We start from the raw sequence: 23,790 nt of genomic DNA, 5'->3' as shown, positions 1-23,790 counted from the left end.
GTTCATTTTAAGTGAACCTTCAGTGAGTGCAGAGGAAGCTTTCTCCTTGCCCCTACATATTAGTCACAGTGAAAATAAACCTTAATTCTCATTTTGGTTAATGGTTTATTTCATGATCTAGTAGCACCTGCAGGGCACGGTTCCTGACCCAGGAGTAAGGATCGACCTTTAGACATATTTGCTCATCTCCTAGAATGTTTTAAAAGAGCTGAGACTTGGTCAATTACTCTAAAAATTGGATGGCTTCATACTAAATCCTCACTTTCAGCTTTTCTTGATATCCTGGGAGATTTGGCAATAGCAGACCTACCTTCCTGGTAAGACCCAAACCTTCAAGGGAAGTGTTTGGGTAATGCCATGCTTTGTAGATAAGGCTTTTGATCTCTCCTTTATCATAGTCTCAGTCCTTTTATGCAAACGGTCTTGCTCTGCTCAAATTTAATTGTATTTTCTGGGACACTTCTAGTGACATTTGTTTTTGTCAACAGAAATTTGTTTGTTTCAACAGAAATTCCCTGTATTGTGATATGTGATGTACCATAATTACAAGTGTACACTGTGGACATATTTGTACATCCACGGGACCAACAAAACCTTTCAATGCAGTCCTTTAAGGTTCTCTTAAGGGCTAAGTAAACTATTGAGTACTGCCCAACAATCTAGATGGCCTACTTAGACACAGTAGGCCATCTAAACTATTGTTGCTGGTTTTAATTTTTATTTTTTACTAATACTTGCATTCTCTCAGTATACTACTGAAGTCATCTGAGCAGAAAGTTCCATTTGAAATCAATGAATAATCCAAAGACAGATGAATTTATGTGAGAAGTAGGCCAGCTTTTCCTGTGTAAACAGTATTACCAAATATTGTTTTCTGTTCCCAAATAATTGTTGCCCAATTAAGCATCAAAGTGACAATAGCCATTTGGCTGTCATTTGCTTTGCAGGATCATCTGGCTCCGTGTCTATTCATTGTATCTGGGTGTTCCTGTCATCCTGACATCTAGGCCAGTCCTGAAGTTGCACAATGCAAGTTGAGGAAGTAGAAGAACCATACCACTACTTAAATTGGTTCACTGAGATTTCTCCTGACCCACTGCAGTTGTTATGACTTTCCGTAGCCTGGGGACTTTTTGCTCTGACTTTACTATGAATGAAGGTTGTAAGAATGCCCTACAAAATAAATTTAAGTATCCATTAGTAGCCACTACCAGGAGATCTTAATCTTTCCTTGGTGCTATGGATCCCCTTTGTCATGTAAAGCCTAAACCTACCTAAGAATAATGTTTTTAAATGTATTAAATAAAGTGCATAAAATTATAAAAGATGTAATTATAATGAAATAGTCATCAAGACATTAATATGTTTAAGATTATTTAAATTTAATATATTTAAATTTGTTTTAATTCAAATTAGATATAAATGGTATATATATGCTTATTTAATCTTATTTATTAATATATTGAATATATTATAGTAATAATCATAATTTCAAAGTCTAGATGTACATACTCTGAGATATTTGCAGCAAGTATCCTATGATATAACAGATTATGACAGAATCAAGGATCCTATTTGCTGCCTATATTCAAAGTTGAAGGAAAAACTATCAGAGTATGATAAAAATAGTTGGTTTTTTTTTTATTCAGGTTCGTAGAACCCTTGAGTTCTATCCACAGACCCAATCCTCAAGTAAGCAAGAGGATTACTTGAGTCCAAGAGTTTGAGATTGCTGTGAGCTGTGACACCAGAGCGCTCTATACAGGGTGACAGAATAAAACAGTCTCAAAAAATATATAGTTCCTCAGTGATAATGCCAATCCCCTCATCTATTTAGCAAGGACAAAAAACTACTACTTAAACTTAAATCAATCCCCATTGGTTGACTGATCTTCCGAATGAACCGGCTGGTGTGTTGGTCTCAAGTACATAATTAGAAGACAGTTTCCTAAATAGGGCTCACTTGATGGGTTTAAGGAGTAAGTGTAGAACTGAACACAGCCAGCACATGGTTCCAGCAGACTAGCAAGCAGGCTCTATGTCAAAAATGGAAGCCTCCAGACAGCGTCTGCTGTATGGACATGCATCGTGGCCTGGTTAACGTGTATGGGTCAGAACTCTTCGCCTGATTTGGGGGACAAGCGATTCTGATGAGGAATTTCAGTGAGTCATTCTCCCCCACTTTGCTTCCACTCCCAGCTCTCATTTCTAAGTTACCTCCTGACTCTAATCAGGACAGACCAGCTATGAGGAGTTGGGTCACGGGGAAGCCTGGTGGGAGAGTGTCACTTTGATGTTTTACCTGTGCCCCATACTGAGAAGTTATATAGGACATGAGAGCCTAGGAAAGAGTTAAAAATTCACCCTCTATGGAAAAGAAAAAATCCCCAATAGCTGTTTTTGAATAAGATCCTCCCAGACAAAACATTTTTAGAACAGTTACTCACCCTATCACAGCATTCAATAAATGTTTATTATTATTTTTTCTCAATAATAACAACAACTTGTTAAAATGCTTTCCAACCAATCTGAAAGGTGAGCCGAGGAGGAAGGGGATGCTTGTCATTGCCTGCTCTCCTTTCAAGCCACCACAAATATTATGCTCTTGATATTTTGTTTAACTTGGGTCGAATTCACTTCATAGAGTAACAGGGAGGGAGAGTTGGGTCCATTAAGAATAAATTTCAAAAACCCTCTGGCTTTGGGACTTTCTTGTGTTATTCTGCCTCAAACCCAGAGGATATGAAAGATGGGAAGATTAGTGAGGGTTTTGCTCTGGCTGTTCTCTTACTGAATTGCTTCATAAATGCCAATTGAAATAATTATCAAGCCATTATGATGATTTGCATTAAAAATGGTAACTTTAGCAAGCAGCCCCTGTGTGTGGAGGAGGGCAGTTGGGGGGTAGCATGTAACGTTATAAAGGGCCCATTGAAGCCATACCAGCTTCCTGGCTTCCCGAGGATTACCACACAGTAGTTCACAAAAAGGTTATTCTTCCAGTTCTATTTATACTCACAGTACTTACAGTACACGCTCCCAGCACACCCATTCCTGGTATTGATTTGTGTGCCCCTGCCCAAATTATCATCTGGCACAGACAAGGCAGCAGCTTCTGGAGATGGTGATGCAATGCCTAGACCCTGGGAGAAAAAAGAAAGGGCCTCTTCTTACCAATGTTTCCCTTTTCTGCTAAAAAATAAAATAAATAAATAAAAATAAAATAATATAAAATAAAATAAGATAAAATAAATCTGAGTTCCTGAACACCACTGCCTACATTTTTTTTCTTTTGTCTAAACTGTCTCGTAAAATTAATGACTTACACGCTATCCTTTTTGAGAGTCTACTTTAAAAAATAAAGCAGGATATGGCATTGATGAAATTTTCATATAATTTGCCAACTTTTCTCAGTGAGAAAGGCAATTATCTTACAAATGGTATATATTAAAAAAACCTTGCTAACAATGATTTGTCAACATCTTAGACTCTACTTAGTGAAGTGTCTAGTGGAATAGAGAAACGTGTAGTATCTGACAGCTGCTCCCTGGCAGTTTCTGAAGGGACCCAGCCTGGATGAGCCAGGGCAAGGCATTGGAAGCTGTCGCAAAGATCATGCTTCAACCATTTGTTGAAGTTGATCAAAGTTATGCTGTGGAACAGCTCAATCGAATGGGGACCACTGAATCCTCAAACTTTAAATTGCCTCGAATTTCCTAAGAGGGCGGTTAATAACAGTACTTTGGCCTACAGACTCTTTCCCCGAGAATCTGATTCAACATATCTGTTGTAAACGTAGGAATTTGTACTTTTAATAGCGGCCAGGTGATCAGGACACAGATGACCCAGGGTGATCTACTATTTAAACTGTTGAACTGTTGAACACTGTTTTTAAGGGTACACTGAATACAGTACATTTTTGAACATATCATAACTGACCTGTCCAAAGATAAAATTACCATAAATGTATTTTAAAAATCTAATTGGCTTGTATTTCCCATTCCAGAATCAGTCAATACTTCATTCCATAAAATAGAAAGAGCATTCTGAAGAGCTGACCAGGAGTGGTTGACTTTGTAGCAGAAAAAGACTAGAGGAAAAAAAAAAGAAGAAGAAGACATAAAGAATTAAAAGTAGACTGGTAACTTAAAGTTAAAGCAGTGGAGTGTTCCCCTATTATAGTGACTCAGACTGACTAGAGTATCCTATGTTTGTTTTTGAAAATCAGACCATTTCAAAGTTCTGCTTGACTATATACCACTTAGCCCCAGCAACCCCATTTTGGTTTGGTCGGGTCTTCTGGGGCATAATACAAGAAGCTATTGTAAAACCACAGCTGCCTATAAGATTATTATTTAATAATAATAATCCTCCTATAGCATGATTATTTAATAATCCTATTTACAAAAAACAACTTTTAAATGCACAGCTTACTACTTTCTCCAAAATCACAGCCTCCTATAAGATTATTATTTAATAGTAAGAATCTTCCTATAGGATTATTATTTAATAATCCTATTTAAGAAAAACAAATTTTAAATGCACCACTTACTACTTTCTCAAAAAGTAGATGTGTCTATTATCCAGCAAGTGCATTAAAAAGAGAATGGAGAAGGAATGGAAAAAGAGAATGCTTGAGGATCTTAGAAGCCCACCTTATACTCATTTCCAGTATCTGCTCCACCAAGGGCTCTTGACTTCTAACACCATAAACATGTCTACCTGTCTCTAAATTTCATATAAATCACATCCAAAAATACGTAATTTTTATATCTCCTTTTGCTCAACATAATATTTGACAGATTTACCCAAATATTGAGCATTATCTTAATACATTACTTCTTTTCTTTAAGAAAGGAGGAGGAGAAAAGGTATTTTCTCAGCATTCACTTTGAGGTAGGTGTGTCTCCTAGGTGCAAGACCTTGAGAGCTTTTTAAACTATTAGTCTTAGCTTTTTGATATTGTTAATTTTTCTTTCATTAGTGAGTCAGCTAGTTGATTCCAGGTGTCCAACCCAAAATCCTCTTGCAATGTGCCAAAAATAATTTTTAGTCATATGTTGTTTGTTTCATGAAACCTGCCACGGAAACAAAACAAAATGGTGGACTGGAGGACAAAGCAGAATAGATTTAAGGAAGTAGGCGAATGTTAAGGAAATGTCTGTACTTTACTGTCTAAGTTCTCACCTGGGGCTGTTCCATGGGAAAGAATAGTTTTCGGGGGTGGGGGTGGGGGGAGAGTTGTTTTTTGAAGTTTTGATTCCAAGTGGCTTTATATAGTACTTCTCAAAAAACAGGGTGCTGCTGTGTGACGTCTTCAGCTCAACAGCTTAAGTCCTTGGACACAGATGACCCAGGGTGATCTACTATCTAAACCCCAAGCTCACCAATCAGGATAGCAATTTTCTCCTTTATCCCTTCTTCCATGAAAGCAGGTGTATTTAACAACTATATCAGTGCTCAAGGTGCCTGTTGTTCAGATCAGCATCTCCAGGTATCCATATGTCCACACATGCAGTGGCATGTCCTGATTACTGAGCACACTGTTCTTTAGATTGATTTTCCTATTAAATTGCTAAGAATGGACTGGGGGTTTCCATTGATCAAGTGCTTGGTTCTTCTCATTGCTATTCTTTATTTGAAGGTACATTGGAAAAAAGAGTCCCCTCTCCTACATTTTATAATTAGTTTTGGTATTAAGACTTCAAAGAAGAGACCACACAAGTTGAAAGAAAGGAAGATGGAAAAAAAACACTAAAATTCAACAATATAATTCCTAGACCACCCGTATTAGAATCCACAGTAAACAATAGATTCTTTTATATCATTATTCTTCCATGAGATTCTATGTTCAAATAAAAATGTGTTATGTGTCAGATAGACTGTTAGTTTCTAAGTGTTCTATCCACCATGTTTCTAGAAGATAATGCTTGATACTCGCTTCTCAGTAATTATATCAAAACACTGAAGATAAACTGCTGTTCAGTGTGAACAAGTGAACAGGTTGAGTGTCAATTACAGATACACTTGTCAGAGTACCTTGACACATTTCCTCAATTGTTTTAACTTTCGTGATGATCCTCTATCAAAGTTTGCATTCTCACCCAAACAGACCCTAAGTTGTGAATTTGGGTGTAAATGATTATTGGGTGCAGCTGATTTACCAGGGAAGAGCTCCCAGGAGAAACCAGTACTGGATTTAGGGGAGCAGGACAGAGAAGAATAAGAAGAAGCCAGAATTCCTTGACATTTCAGACATAGCCTGAGACCCTGGGGAACTCTGTAGCATAAGTAACATTGTAGGTACTTTGAGTTCTTCTATCTGATGAAGTGGTTCCATTGCCCAAGGTAGTCAACTGAAGATCAAGAAACAGAATCTGGAAGGTAGCCAAAGGAATACAAGGGAATCTGAGCAGGACATCACCATATCAGCTACATGATTTAATCATTGTTAGTATTGAAATAGTAATAACAAAACAATGGTATCTCAATAATATCACCAAGATACCAGACAGCAGGAATCCACTTTAGAATCAACATAAAATGTGAATGGTTCAGCCATGGTGCATGTAGTCAAATAACCTACAAGTAAAGCTCACCTGTTATGTATTATACAGTGGCATGCCATGATGTTTCTTGGAATTAAATTATAATCAAAAGCTCTGAATATTAGAAAAAGGATAAGTCTATAAGAAAGAAGAAACAAAGATTTTAGCCAAGCAAGATCAGAATTCTGGTGGTGGCTTTTCCTACTTACATTTTTTAGGTGGATCTTGAATTGTTTTAAGAACTCAAAGGCATGTGAAATTTAAAAGACTGGGCTCAGCGCCTGTGGCTCAAGTGGCTAAGGTGCCAGCCACATACACCTAAGGTGGCAGGTTCGAATCTAGCCCTTGTCAGCCAAACAACAATGATGGCTGCAACCAAAAAAAAAAAAAAAAAGAAAAATAGCCAGGTGCCTGTGGTCCCATTCTTGGGAGATGAAGGCAGGAGACTTGCTTGAGCCCAGGATTTGGAGGTTCCTGTCAGCTGTGATGTGACGGCACTCTACCCAGGGGGACAGCTTGAGGCTCTGTCTCAAAAAAAAAAAAAAGAAGTTTAAAACACTGAATACATTCAGAAAAATTCTGACTCATTTTCTCTGTCCACCACCATTCCTCTTCATAACATGTCAGTTGGTCTCACCTAGAGACATAAAGCTTAAATCGCAAAATAAGGGAATTGAACAAGCTACTTCATTTCTCTTACATTGATGTCTTCAATGATAGCCAGGAGATAATAGAACTGAATTCCCAGGATCTGTTTTATGATTAGATGAGTAAGTGAAATATGTACCAAGGAATTTGGCCTATCACGGGTACTCAATTATTAATACTAGTAAAAGTGTCAAAAACTGAAATTTATGTGGCCACTCTTCCAATTGCCATTGCAAGATAATAAAGCACAATAGCACTTAGTGACATGAAACAATCATTTTGTTATGCTCTTGAATTCTGTGAGTCTGGAATTAAGACAACACAGCACAATAGCTTCTATCTGCTCCAGAATATCAAAAGCCTCAGCTTGGAACATTAGATTGCATGGGGTAGCTCAAGAATTGAGGCTGAAACTCTCTGAAGACAACGTCACTCTCATCTGTCAGTAAACTTTGCCTATCACCTCAATGTCAATTGGGGCTGTCAGCTGAAACAATTCACAGTTCTTTTCCATGTAATCTGGGCTTCCTCACAACATGGTGGGTCCTAGACCGTCAGACAAACTAGGAGATAGCTTAGGGCTCCAAAGCAGAGTATCCCAGCTATGAAAGCCGAAGGTGTATCACCCTTTCTGACTAAACTTGGGAGTCATACACAGTGACAGCTCATTCCATTACTCTTGACTTGCAAATCCATCTAGACTAAATGGAAGGGGACATAAACTCCACTCATCAATAGAAGGCATTTTGAATTATTTTTTAACCACTAGATCCATAATAAACTAAATGACAGGCATTGTTCTCTATAGTTACATACATGTGAAGAATGCTTATTATATAATTTTAGGTCGTACCTCAACATTTTTTAAGAATCCAAGGCAATCAAAAGAATTCAGTGGCTCATAGCCCCAGCATCCTAGCAGGCAATGAATGAATTCTCTTACTAAATTCTCTGGACTCAACTGAGTTTACTCAGACAACGGGCATTTCCATCATTGACGGTATTTCACCTAAAATATAGAATTTCTGCCATTACCACTACCTTACAACAAGAAAAGGTCAAAAGCAAACAGAAATTGTGGTGAAAGATGTGCTTTAATAATTTAATTTCCATGAACATTATTGGGTAAATGAATATAAAACATAGATTTCTCTTTATGGAAAGTAGTATTTTCCCTGCAATAATCCATAAAAAAGAAAAATAATAAACAATTTTAATGATATGGCAATAGTTGACTTTTTTTTGAAAAATGCATGCATATCAAATAGATTTTTCAAAACTATGAAGCTGATTTAAACAAAGCTAATTTAGATTATGTGTTTCAGGACCATTCAAAATCTTTAATTTGGTCATAAGCAATATGAAATTCCAAGTGGTAGATAAAATTTGCAGCTTATTCCAAATTTATTTAACAAGAGGCAGAGCTATTGTTTGACAGAACAAGCCTTGTGAAATGCCAGATGAGATAATTTGTATGGATCGTACAGGAGTTGACCAAAGCTGCTTTCCAAATAAAGAAAACTAGATCTTCAGAACCCCACATATTTAATGAGCTCAAGACTAGTAATTGTTAAAAAGGTTACTGGTTGGTAAGGTTGACATAATCTGATGCTTGTTGTTGTATGTTTTAAGGTTGACATAATCTGATGCTTGTTGTTGTATGTTTTGAAGTACAAATATATGTGTGTGCTTCACCAGTTTTTATTAGCAAAAGCTGTAGGATTTAAAATACACAGAGAAAAATGTCCATTTTATGTCATTCAGTTCTTGCATTGACTTTTAGTTTATATTAAGTTCATTTTTATTTAGTTATTTTTTTTTAGTCAGAGTCTCACTTTGTCACCTTTGGTAGAGTTCCATTGCATCATAGCTCACCTCAAACTCTTGGGGTCAAGCAATCCTCTTGCCTCAGCCTCCCAAGTGGCTGGGACTACTGGCATCTTCCCCAAATTCTGGCTAGTTTTTAGAGACAGAGTATCATTTTTGTTCAGGCTGGTCTCGAACTCCTGAGTTCAAGCAATCCAACTGCCTCTGCCTCCCAGAATGCTAAGATTACCAGCATGAGACACTGCATCTGGCCTTTTAAAATACATTTTTATGTTCTCTGAGCCCCATTTTTTTCTGTTTCTTTTCTTTTCAATATATTAATTAAAATGAGCAATGAAGTTATTAGAATAGTAGAACACTTAAGAACATTTGGAATTACAAATACCAAATGACACAAAACATTATATAAATCATTAGCAATCATGTTAATTATTGAATGGCAGCAACTATAAAAATAATGAACTTGCTAGAACAGGGGTTAGGAACTTTTTCATGTTGGAAGGCCACATTAATTTTACTATAACCAAATAAGGCTACATTAAAAAAACTGATATACTTTAAAATATAAATTATTGTGTAAAACTCTAACTGCTATACACTTAATAACTTCAAAAAATTAAAACTATTTGTTAATTCTAAAAGTAACTAGCCTTTTAATGGCTTATTGTGTCTGCTTTTCATTGGAAAGCATTTGAAAATTTGGTTGCAGCATAGAGGTCCATAGTTTCAGCTGATCCCCTAGATGGATATCAGTCATTTGTGAACTTAAGGGCATCCTGATTTGGGTTGGGTAGGAGCATTTAGCTTCAGAGCAATAAGTGATTGAAAAGCAAGAAAGAATTTGGGGGGCATGTTGCCAAAGGGTTGAGCGTTCTACTGCATTTTTCTGTATTTCAATTAGATCTGTCTTAGCATCAAACAATGACTTTAAAACGTCATCCACTGAGAGCTCAATCAATTCCATCTGTAGGTCTTTAGGTGCCTAGGTGATGTCAACTAGATGAGGCTGAAATGCTAATTTGAGAATGATGTCATGATTCTCAAAGTCAGTGAACCTTTTACTGTATTCTCTGATTACTATGTCTAGAATAGCCATGTATTCTTCAAATGATTTTCACATATTAACCTGCTCATCAGTGACCTCTGCTAATTGGGAAAAATGTTCACCAGAAATTTCCTTTTAAAGAAGAAATGTTTGAGATACGTTTTTTTTCCCCAAAAAAATACTTCAAAAGGACATTTCAGATTTTATTTTTTTTCAAAATGCTTGGATTTCTTTTTGCCACATATCATATATAGACTTAGTTTTACCTTGCACAGTAAGATTCATGTTGTTTTACTCTCACACAGAAACCCTACATTCTATAGAAATCTTTTAACAAGCCACATTGATGATTGTGTTCTTCATAAAATTTTACTGACTGTTCTCACAGAGATAAAATTTTGGTTGTTAACACTCTCTATGATAGTTAACACACTTTAGAACGATAGGATAAATCCACATCGAATACCCCACCCTTAAACTTCAGCATGTTATAAAACTGAGGATTCCAGGCTGCATTTGCACAAATATAGTTAGCAATACTTATAAATTGTTGCAAAGTGACTCTTAAAATAGTAGCTTTAACTCAGAGATTTTGCAGATGCAAGATGCAATGAAAGGAAATGAAAGCATCTGCATCTATTAATTTTTTTAATCTGTGAATAAACCCTTTATAGTTTCCTGCAATGGAAGGTGCACCATCTGTACATACCCTCACTAAATTTACCTAATTCAGCCCAACTTCACAACTTATAATTTGAAAATTGTTGAAGATATCTATTTTCCATGTTCTCTTCATAAGAATGCCCAAAGTGGGTAACACTTTGTATCAAAGAAAAGCTTCTGTTATGACCTGAATAAAGTATCTGGGTGGAGTCAGTAGTATCAGTTGATTCATCCAAAGCAATTGAATAAAACGTATTTTCCTTTGGAAGTATTGCATGATGTTGTTCCATTAAGTTGAAGGCTAATTCATGCTGCAGACCAGTTATGGTTCTCCTTGAAAGAAATAGTTGTTGGTACTTGAGACATTATCAAAGTCTAAGCATCCTCCATCTTTGACATTGTGTTCATTCACAGTTTCTACATCTCTTTTTTCCCAAGTATATAAGCTACTTCATAAGTTGCTTCAGTCTTTATTTCCAGGTCTGAATGCTACATGAAGAATTGTCTTTGCTTTTGCTTTTCAACTTTTATTTTCTTCAATATATACCTTTGTGCCTCTCCCTCTAATTTTAAATATTTGTGGTCTATACGAGTTTTATAATATTGATTAAGTATTGAATTTCTTTAATGTGGATATTGCTATATCACAAAGCAAGTAAATCATCTTACCTTTAGGTAATATTGCAATTTCTGATCCTCATTGAAAATGTGTTTTCATCCATCACCATTGTCCTGGTCTTTTCTGACACTATGGGCTGGTAAGCAGACAGAACTAAAAAATACTGTTGAGCTGTACAACCAATCATTCATAAATTCTACTTCAAACAAAAACACAGTGTACCACTGTCAAAAGTTGATGATAAACTGGTGTACTCCATAAACTCTCACAAATCAGCCTGGTGAGGCAGTGGTACCAGTCAGATGGAAGAAGTTAGAACTGAATTTTGAGCATAGCAGCCATCAATTTATCCCTTATGGCATTCTTATCCTTTAATTGTCCTGGTCAATCTAGGAGGATTATTTTATTGAAACTTATTTTATTCCTTAATATTTTAAATATGCTCATTAAAAAATACAATAATTAATATAAAAGATGAACAAAAATGTAGTAATAAAAATAAAAAAATGTATTCTGTAAAATTTGGATTCAATCAAAATGCCAATTAAGGATCTAAAAGGCCACATGTAGCCTTAAATCTACAGATTCCCCACCCATGGGCCAGTAAAACAACACCTTCATGCTTCTAATTTGATAAAAATTCTGTACAGCTAAGAGGCAAAAACACAGATTTAAGAAGAGTCAAAAAATTGAGAGCTGTTTTATATTTTTTATTTCCATTTTACATAGCTGTGTATTGTTCAATTTCTTGGGGAGTTTATGAATGAGCATGTGTGTCACACATACAAATTAAAAGTAGAAATCAATGTTATTTGATTAAATATTTGTCTAATCATAATACCTCAATACCTGAAGGAATCCATGGTAAGTTGCCCAAATTGCCTAATTTTCCATCTCTCCTTGCAATCATATAAACCCCCGGGGCCCTTTCACTCCAAATCTGGGGGCAGCCACTGACTTGGCTTGACCTACAAGTTATTATTAGCAACCATGACATAGAAGGTTGTGGAAAAACACTTGCAAAAGTGGGCTTGCTTTTTCTAACTCCCTTTGCCTGTACTATTCCCTAAGGAACATGCACAGAATGATCTACTCAAGAAAGAGAGAGAGACAGGAGGCACAAAGCTGAGTCACCTCAGTCTGCTTATCCCAGACCAGCCTAGTTCAGCTGGTAGCTGGATAACCCTAAGACATCAATGAGTGAGTTCCTCTACAATCAGCAATCATACAACTTATGCCTAGTAATATTTTTATTTATGTAAACAATATAGTCACTGAGGCTTTGTACTATTGGTTAGCTGTCATTACTGAGGTGATAGATTACTAGAACAAAATCTTCAAAATAATTTTCACTATCTCTATCATTTTATGTAGACACAGTCAATTAAGCTCAGTCAATTAAGCACATTCTCCTTAAGTGATCTGAGTTTGTGTTCCAGCTCTTTATCTAAATAACTGTCCTACTATGCACAAGTCACAACTTCTCTGATTTTTGTGATCATCCTCAGCAACACAGACATAGCTTTCTTAGTTACTCCTGACTGAAATTTAAAAGTGTCATCTAAATATTTTTATTATGATACATCTTTCTTTTTCTGTCCTTTTATTTTTTGACACAGTCTAATTTTTTTGCCCTCGGTTGAGTGCTGTAGTGTCACAGCTCGCAGCAATCTCAAACTTTTGGGCTTAAGCTAGTCACTTGCCTCAGCCTTCCAAGTAACTAGGACTACCAGTGCCCACCACAACATCTGGATATTTTTTTGTTGTTGTTGTGGTTGTCATTGTTGTTTAGCTGGCGTGGGCTGGGTTCAAACTCACCAGCGTTGGTGTATGTGGTTGGTGCTATAATCACTGTGCTATGAGAGCTGAGCCATATTAAGATAAATCTTGACCAGCTATAAATCATGAGCAAAACATCATGATTTGACAGATTCAATGTAAACACAATCAAAATACCAATGACATTCTTCACAGAAATAGGGGAAAAAGTAATTCTAACATGTACATGGAAAAACACAAAACCAGAATAGCTAAAGCCATCTGAGCAAAAAAATAACAAAACTAGAAGAATCACATTACCTGACTTCAAATTTCATTACAGAACAGCATGATACTGGCATGAAAACAGATACACAGATCAATGGAACAGAATAGAGAACCAAAATATAAATCCATACATCTATAGTGAACTTATCTTTTACAAAGTAGCCAAGAACATCCAGTGGGAAAAAGACATTCTCTTCAATAAATGATGCTGAAAAAATTAGACATCCATGTGCAGACAAACTTGGCCCTTATCTTCTGCCATCTATAGAAATCAAATCAAAATGAATTACAAACTGAGATTTAAGACCTGAAGCTATGAAACTACTAGAAGAAAATATGGAATATTAGGCATTGGTCTGGACAAGGACTTTTTGAGTAATATCCGCAAAGCACAGGCAAAGCAAAAATGGACATCAAACTAAAAGACTTCTGCACAGTAATGGAAACAATCTCCAAAGTAAAAAGACAACCCACAAAATGGAAGAAAGTATTTATAAACTTCCCATCTGACAAGAGATTAATAACTAGAGACTATAAGAATGTCCAACAACTCAATAAGAAAAAAAAAATCAAATAATTCAATTTTAAAATAGGCAAAGGATTTTAATAGCAAGTTCTCAAAAGAAGACATACAAATGGCCAATAAGTATTTGGAAACAATGCTTTACATCATTAGCTACTAGAAAAATGCAAATCAAAACTACAAAGAGATATCTTTTTTTTTTTTTTGAGACAGAGTCTCACTATATCACCCTCAGTAGAGTGTCATGGCGTCATAGCTCACAGCAACCTCAAACTCTTGGGGTCAACCTATTTATTCTCTTGTCTCAGCCTCCAGAGTAGCTGGGAACACAGTCACCAGCCACAATGCCTGGCTATTTTTTAGGGATGGGGGTCTTGCTCTTGCTCAGACTGGTCTTGAACTTGTGAGCGCAGGCAATCCACCACCTCAGCCTCCCAGAGTGCAGAGATTACAGGTGTGAGCTACTATGCCTGGCTAGTAGATATCATCATACCACAGTTAAAATGAGATATCATTTTACCACAGTTAAAAGAGATATCATCATAGCACAGTTAAAATGGCTGTTATAAAAAACACAGATAATAATGAACCTGGGAAGGATATGAAAAAGAGGAGCCCTGTACATTGTTGCTGGTGTGGATGTAAATTAATGCAACCGCTATGGAGAACGCTATGGAGGTTCCTCAGAAAATTAAAAATAGAACTGCTACATGACCTTGCAATCCCACTGCTTGATATATATCCAAAAGAAAGGAATTTAGTATACTGAAAAAATATCTGCACCCCCATGTTTATTACAGCACTGTTTGGGATAGCCATGGTTTGGAATCAACCTAAGTGTCCATCAGCAGATGAACAGATAAAGAAATTGTGGTAGGTGTACACAATGAAACATTACATAACCATAAAAAGAATGAAATCCCTCCATGTGCCAAAACATGAGTAGAACTGGAGAACTAAGCGAGATAAGCCAAGCACAGAAAAACAAATCTCACATGTTGTGACTCGTATATGAGAGCTAAATACTAAAACAATTGTTCTCATGAAAACAGAAAGTAGAATGTTGGTTTCTTACATACATTCTTTTTAAAAATAAAAGATAAACAAAAATGTAGTAATAAAAATAAAAGGATATGTTTAAATCCTTTTTCTGTGTGTGTATAAAAATAAAAACACTCACCAGAGGCTGGGACGGTTAGCACAGAGTGGGGGATAAGGTGGGAATGGTTAGTGGGTACAAAAATATAGTCAGATAATTAGGTGGAATGGACAATATTTGTCCCTAGACACAAAGTGTCTATAATTAATAATAAGTTCAGGTATACTTTGAAATTACTAAATGAGTAGTATGGGAATGTTCCTAACACAAAGGAATGTTAATGCCTAAGGTGGTGGATACCCCAGTTACCATGATTTGATTCATTCACATTGTATGCCTGTATCAAAACAACACATGTACTCTATAAAGACATACAACTATTATGTATGCCTAATAATTAAAAATATACATTTTTTTAAAAATTCAATTGAGAATGCTTTGAGGTGGGAATCATCAAGGGCAAGTAATCTATTGCTTGATACATTTCATGAGTCCAGCAATGCATAAATAAATGAATGATTACGTGTCAAGCTTTTCAGATCAATAAGTGTTAGTACTTTAGGTTTAAGAGTGGGCGATATTAACATCTAGATAGGTGGAGTTTTGCCCTTTAGAAAGGTAAAGGGAGAAAATACAGAGCTGTGTCCCCTGGAAGATCGTATTTATTGTAAAGAAATTCGGATGCAGGAGGAAGAAACAGCATACGCATAAATATCACCTGGTTACTGGAAAGAAATACCCACAAAAGTCAAAGTTGGGTAGAATGCCAATTATGATAAACTGAACGCTGCTGTAATCTAAATAAAAGATTTAAGAAAGTCATCCCTTTATAAGATAAAATGGTTACAACTTAAGCAGTAGAGTTAAAGTATCTGGCATGCACACTCAGTTATGTCGGCTGGTATTTCATACCCAGGGATGCTACAGTGGTACAGTTATGATGCCTCGTATATATTTTTTCCTCAATTATTCCCACTCCCTCCTCAAAAGTAATCATTGTCAACTTTATGTTTCCTTCCAGACCTTTTCCAAAACTTTTAAAATTTCTCTCTATGATCATTTTCAATTCTTTTGTCTTGTGAAATTTTCTACATAAATAAGGTTAAGTTTCTGGTCTTCTGAAATGTGCTCTTTTATACTTAAAATATGGCTTAGAGACTTTTCATATCAGAACTTATAAATCTACCACGTTCTCTTTGGTGGCTTCCTGATATTTTGTAGTAAGAACCCACCACTTTTTCCCTTGTGTATTCCCTAAGGAACAATCTCTTACATATATGGTATGTTCCAGGCACAGTTCGAGATGATGAAGATACCAAATCAAATGTCCTGTCTTTAAAAGTTCATTTTGGAGAGAGTAGGAAACAGAATAAAAAATAAATGTACAATTTAATTTCTACTAATGATCGTTGCCCCGAAGCTACAAAAGCTGGGCCCAGGAATAGGGAGTTTACAAAATCTGTGGGAGGTTATTCAGTAAAGGGGTCAGGGCGGCTCTGTGAGGAGATTATAGTTGAGCAGGATATAGATGATCAGTGAGATGCAACAATCTTGGGGCAAAACTTTCCTGATGGTTGGAACAGCCCTTGTAAGCTGCCCCTACATTCCAAATACAGTCCAAGCAGTATGTATTTACTCCTGCAATCCATAGCATGGCTCTGCAGTGGGCATCACCTCTTGATTAGAAATGAGGAGACTGAAGGTTAGCCTAGTAACTCTGTCAGCACAACAGGCGAGTGTGGGCAGTGACCTTGAGAGCCCTGCAGCCTGGCTCCTGCCTCTGTATTCTGAAGTGCCACTCTGCACTCCCTCCAGCTCTGAGTCAGCTCCAGGTTGTCTGGGTCACGGGCACAGACCACAGTTAGCAAGAGCGATCTCTCTAAGGAAGACAATGATGTTTAATTTATAAAAATCTCAATTTTTTATTTCTATCCTCCACATTCTCTTGCTACAGATTTGCAATGGTTCCACGCTGGCAGACAGGTAGCCTTCTTTCACAGAAATAAAAAGAAAGTGACCTTTTCAAAAAACTGACCTTTCCTCAGCATCCCTTGATGCCTGAGGCTTTAATCCAATGCAATGGGTAAGGCTGAGACCACCAGCTAGTATCTCTGTGAATGAAATGTTTTTTTCATAGTGATCAACTGGGTTTCTGAGCCCAGGAAAAAATCTCCTTATATGAACGGATTGATTTGTGACCAACTTTTAAATCTTGCTGTTAAGAAGACGTTAGTGAAGCTTCAATGGCGATTGATCCAAAGCATTGGCAGGGAATTTGCTAAAGCCACTAGCTTCCAGTTCCCCAAGTACTATGAAAAGGCGGCTGGTCCCTCTCCCAAAAGATCCAACAGGAGACCCAGAGATTTTTATTCTTTCTGCTTGTGAGACAAGTTGCACAATCCTGGAAGAAAAAAAAAAGGAAAAAGACTATATTCTAGTTATAAGTCATTCCCAAGCAGACAGCAGCACTCTAAGATCCCTCTTTGGATGATGATGTGCAAAATGGCCCCGGTGGGAGAGAGCTGCTTTCAAGAGAGGGCAGAGCTGCCTCGAGAGAGCTGCTTTCATTCTCCCAACATCCCCAATGTAATAAGTTTTTGAATTGAAGGAATACATTCCCCTAAAAACATTATGATAAAAATTTTGAGGCTGGGCACAGTGGTTCACACCTGTAATCCTAGCACTCTGGGAGGCCAAGATGGGTGGATTGCTTGAGCTCAGGAGTTTAAGACCAGCCTGAGCAAAAGCAAGTTAAATAAGGCGAAATCTATGTTGATTGGTTTGAAGTAAGCACGTCAGATTGTATTAAGAAATCAACACATTGTACCCCACATATGCATAAATGTATTTATGATCTATGTGTGTATGACTTAATGAAAAAAAAAGATCCCATCTCTACCAAAAATAGAAAAACTAGCTGGGCATTGAGGTGTGCACCTGTAGTCCCAGCTACGTGGGAGGCTGAGGCTGGAGGATTGTTTGAGCCCAAGACTTTGAGGTTGCTGTGAGATGTTATAACACTGCCATGGCACTCTACTCAGGGCAACAGAGACTCTGCCTCAAAAAAAAAAAAAAAATCTGCTAATAGCCTTTGCCTGAGAAAGTCCTTCCAGAAATACCTGCCATCCCCATTTTCTAAACTATTACTTGTTTGATCTCTTAAATAATTTTACTTCCACTGCCTAATTAGGTCACATGTATAGCAAAAATATTTTATTTTAATGTTGTAGTGCATACTTTTTGGAAATTTTCTTATACGTATAAAAATTTCTCTAGAAGTAAAATGTATGGAACTAGAAATTTACATGCTGTTTTTAAATTTAATAATGCCAGTTCCTTTTGATAAAGACTGCATTTATAGTCACACCACATCTGACACTTATCTCCCCAGACAATTGCCAGTTAATATGCAAATAGGTATTAGTAAATACCAGTATAGTTGAAAAACTTTTTATATACTTTTTAGCCATGTCCATTTATCTTCCACCATAAATTGCTTCCCTATATTTTGCCCACTTATGACTCAGCACTTAATAGACGAATCCTTCGGCAAAACCAATAAGGGATGATGCGTTTATTAGGAAATCATGACTAACTATATTTTAATTCCTCTTGTGGTTATTACTATATCAGCATTTTCTATGTCTTCTAACAACAGCTTTACATTTAATGTTTTCTGAAAAAGTCATTGAACACATATTTGGTGCTACTCAACTAATGATAATCTTAGGTACTGTCATCCTAAATCAATAAGCTATGCTAAAATTGTAAGAACAGGCTATTCTTTGTGTCCTGGATCTGCTTAATTCCAATTGTTAAAAATTGTGACGTTTGTCTTGTTCTTTCCGAGTCCCTAGGTTGTTTACTCTTAGAAAAGAAACACACACAGAAATAACAAAACAAAGAACAATTTCCTGTTTTAAGCAAAGTGATTTTAAAAGACATCTTGGACATCAAATAGTTCTTACAAAACATTTTGATGAGCTAAGTGTAAACGATTCTGAAACATATGGATTAAATTTCCCTAGGAATCACTTGAGTTTAAAAATTAAGGAAAAAAAAAAAAAAAAAACACTCACCCAAACTAGATTTTATGTTTGTCAACTCCAAGGCATTTGGTAAATAGTTCAAGACAAATGACAGATCCTAATTACAGCTGAAGTGGTCCTTCCGTGATAAAAGGATACGTGCAAACCCTTTAGAAGCTTTGCTCTGTCTAATCTCCTCCTGTGGTAGATGCAAGGATCCCAAACTTCTCTAACTCTGGACATTTTTCATGGAATGATGTCTGGCTCTGATGACATTATTAGTGACAATAAAAGTTAATTAAATATAATTTATCATAATTTTTAAAATTTCTCTTGAGAAGAGTGTCATAATCACCTCCTTTGACCAAGAAGTCCATCACCATATTTCCTGAATATAAATAAGTAAATATCCCTGGCTGAAATGCACTATACCACCTGATGTTGTGGGATACTTCAAAGTTGGTTTAAAAGTTGTTCTTGTTGCTTTTCCTTCTTCTATCTAAATCAATATCGGTGACTTGAACACTTGCATTACTACCCCCAAGGCCAACTCTTGGAGTAAACAGCATCTCTTCTGTCTGCACAAACTACTTTAGGCCAAGATATTAGTGGCGCTTAAGACACAAAATAGATATGTGCCTTAACATGTTCATGATATTTTTGGAAAGTAATATAGTGCAAGAGATGGAACTGTATGTGATAAGACAACATTGTATCATTTTCCTTTAATTTTAAGGGCAACATGAGCGGGACACTCTTAACATATTGTAAATGTAAAGGTCCACAGGATTAGTCAATGGAGATCTCCAGGAAGATAAACTAAAGGATGATTATTTGTATTAAAATAGTTTTTTTTTTAGAAATAGAATCAATCCATATGAAATTTTCCTTCAAAATATATTTTGTAAAAGATACATCTCATAGATGTTTAAAAATAACTCCTGGCCGTTTTATTCCCTAAAGGCCTAGGCTTTAATCATGTTTGTTGTTGTTGTTGTTGTTGTTGTTTTAATTTAAATTTTCTCCCTTCTCCAGGCCATAGTAGGGGACTACTATTATGTCTTCCTAATTTGTCCTGCATGCATTTTAATATAGAGACATATGCTTCTTACCTCCCAAAAGTAAGCATATGAACTGATGAACACATTAAGTACTTTGGTTTAATAATTTTTATTTATTTTTTTTTTTTTGGCCAGGGCTGGGTTTGAACCTGCCACCTCCGGCATATGGAACCGGCACCCCACTCCTTTGAACCACAGGCATCACCCCTGGTTTAATAATCTTATAATGTATAATATATCAAAATATCATGTTACTATGTTATATATATATGTGTATAAAATACATACAATGTGTATTTGTCAAAATAAAATTTTAAAGAACTATATAGACATGTCTCTCTGAAGCATAATCTCAGAAGAAGAACACATCCACGTATGCACATTATTTGATTCCCTGGGGTTTCAAATCCTTCAGCTTGATAATCTTGAACAAAGGTAGAAGATATGTATTTTCATATGTACACACACACTCACTCACAATTCCTTATAAAGTAAGAGTAGAGTATTCTTTAACACTCTCCTGAGATTAACAGAAATTGGAAGCACAGCTAAGCATTTGACATCCTCAGAAATCTTTACCAAGTATCAAAACAACCAACCTTTATAAAGCAACTCCACTTGCAGGTACTGTTTTATCTTCTGGGTATATATTGTTGAGCCTTTTTCCCACAGAGCTTACAGCTTCGAAGATTGAAAGATGTTTATCTGGTAACCATATAACTAAATGCAAATTACAAGGGAGTAACATCAATACATAAAAGGTCTTCAAAGGGAAATTTGATGCCTTCAGGAGTACAACTCTCTGAACAAGTGAAGTGTAAGATAAATGATGTACACAAGAAAGGCAGGTTTGAGAATGGGTAGTGAGAGTTGAGAAAAGCATTCCAGACACAGGGAAGAGCAGGCACAAAGTTCCTGTGAAAGGATGAGAAGTTGGAGGGACAATAAGAGTTGAATGTATGAAAGATACATCACAACTATAGCCCAGGATGAAGGAGAGAAATGGAGAGGGAAAGGAGTGGAGGGGGGAGGGTTGATGGAGGGAAGGTAAATGGTGGGACCACACCTAGAGCATATTGCAAGGGTGCTAGTCAAATTTAACAAGTATAGAACATAAATGTCTTAGCACAATAATCAAGTAAATGAGGTGAAAGCTATATTAATTGGTTTGATGTAAGCACTCCAAATTGTATAAAAAAATCAATACTTTGTGCCCCACATATGCATAAATGTATTCATGATCTACGTGTATATGACTTAATAATAAAAAAAAAATTGAATGTAACCAGAGCACAGAGTGACATAACTTTTGGCCTCAAAAAACCTAGATATGAAATTTTATGAAGTTTATATCAATGAAGATTCAGTTATAGGTAGGCTAGCTAGTTTAAAGAGAAGAGACTTATTACATGTACTTTAATTAGTTGCCAGAAATTTTGGAAGTCTAGAAGCCAAGCTAGAATACCACACAATTAATAGAGACCCAGCCAGGGAAGATTTCAGAGAAAAATGTCACGATTTCTGCCACTGATTACTTAATATCCACCCAACCAGAAGCTGAACTCCAGAACCTCTGCTGTAGTTGTCTCCAAAAAGCAAACATACCCACCATTTTATTTGGCAGGAGAATTGCACATCCTTACAATACTCCTACACACCTTTAAACACCATAGGAAAAGATCGGGTTGGGGAGAACCAACCACTTGTCTCACACCAGCAGCCCAAAAGCAAGAGAATGTTGGGTTGGAGTTCCACCTGGGAAAGGCAACACTGACAAAACAAGGAATAGTTATCACAGGAAGGGGAGGAAGTGTTCCAAAGGTCGAGGGCATTGAAAAATGACAGATGTCACAGAGAGAGGGAGTCTGGCTGGAGATACCTATTTGCGAGTGATGGACATTATTGTAATTATAGCTGAGGGCATGGCTGAGCAAACATAAGAGATCATAAGTGGGAGACAGTACAGTGTTCTTGTGTAGATGTCTGACAGGTCCTGCATTAAGTGCTGTTAGTAAATAATTCGTAGTCAAATGTGAGAAACAGCTTCCAAACAGATAACTGCAACATAGACTAGCAAAGCTACAATAAGGCCATGTATAGAATATTGTAGAAGAAAAAAGGACAATGTCATGTAGGCCGAGAGCACTCACGTAACAAAGGAAACCCGGGGGACACAAATCTCTATTTCTCTTTTTATTCCTTTATTTCACATAACTGGAGATCAGCCCTGGGGTATTTCATTAGCCCTTCATTGTCAACATGCCCAGACTGACACTTGTTATTTATTCTTCTCCCTTCCATTCACGAATTTTTTCCCCTTTCTGCATTTACCATAGTGATCAACTAGCAGATTCATTGTCCAAGTTGAAGATCTGGAAATCACGCCTAGGCTTCCCCTGTCCCCCCACCCCATTATCCAATCAGTCAACAGGGATTTAAATTTTACCACAGAAATATCTCCTCAACCTGGCAACTGACCTCAATCTCTATACTGGAGCCCTGGGTGAACCCCTCACCTTCCCACGTCCACAGCCACTGCAAGATCCTTCTGGTAGGTATCTTGGCAACCAAATCCCTCCTAATGCTACGGCAGGTGTCCACAAACTTTTTTTCTGTAAAAAGCTGAATAGTAACTAGTTTCAGCTTTGCAGGCCACAAGGTCTATGCCACGAGGACTTGATTCTGTTCTCATAATGAGAGAGCAGTCCTAGCAAACTAGAAACACACAGGAGTGGCTGTGTGCCAATTAAATTTTTGAAGTTTTCTAACCCTTGCTGCTTAACTCCACAAAGAACATCAGAATCATCATCCTGAAAACAAATCAACTGATGTGCCTTTGCGGTTCCCCAGTTCCAGTGGAAGAAAACCCATAGACCTGTGCCCTTTGAAAAGATCCTTTATCATTTTTCCCAAGATCTGCTTCTGGTTTCATCTTACACCTCCTCTGCACTGTGTCCAGTTGTGTTGATGGCTTTTGTGTTTCTGTGCCTGTGCACCTGCTGTCTCCACCTTTCTCCTGTTCTTCCCTCAGAAAAATCCTACTCATCTTTCTTGACCCACTCAAATGGGAGTGCCCCTTGTCTTGGCAGAGCTCTGTATTTTCTTTACCGGAATTCTATTCTAGGCTCTATTGTAGCTTGGTTATATTATTAACATGTTGTGATTATCTGTTTGGAAGTTATTTTTCACACTTGATGAATGCCATACCACTTAACCCACAGACTGTCTAGTGTGTAATGAAAGAATAAATAAATGATAAATGCAAAATGTTAAAATGAAAGAGTAAGTGAATGAGAGAGTGGCCAGAGAGGGGAGAAAAACAGTGCAGACATTCATTTGAAAATTTGGGTAGTTAAAGAAAGAAGAGGGAGAGGGATAGACATTTTATTGCCATAATCATGATGCAAGACTAGCTGTAACAGTATTGGTATACTGTATGGTATACAGTATGGTATTTTTTTAATACCATAACTAAGTTCCCAAGTTGAAGTAATAAGATAAACACATAGAAAACAAATTGGCAGTACCTGATCTTTGACAAGCCAATTAAAAACATTGAGTGGGGAAAAGATTCCCTATTTAACAAATGGTGCTTGGTGAACTGGCTGGCAACCTGTAGAAGACTGAAACTGGACCCACACCTTTCACCATTAACTAAGTTAGACTCTCACTGGATTAAAGAT

Source organism: Otolemur garnettii, unplaced genomic scaffold (genome assembly GCF_000181295.1).
Source record: "Otolemur garnettii isolate 467f Iridium unplaced genomic scaffold, OtoGar3 scaffold00025, whole genome shotgun sequence".
NCBI classification, from domain to species: domain Eukaryota; kingdom Metazoa; phylum Chordata; class Mammalia; order Primates; family Galagidae; genus Otolemur; species Otolemur garnettii.
Note: the sequence above shows the minus strand (reverse complement) of the source record.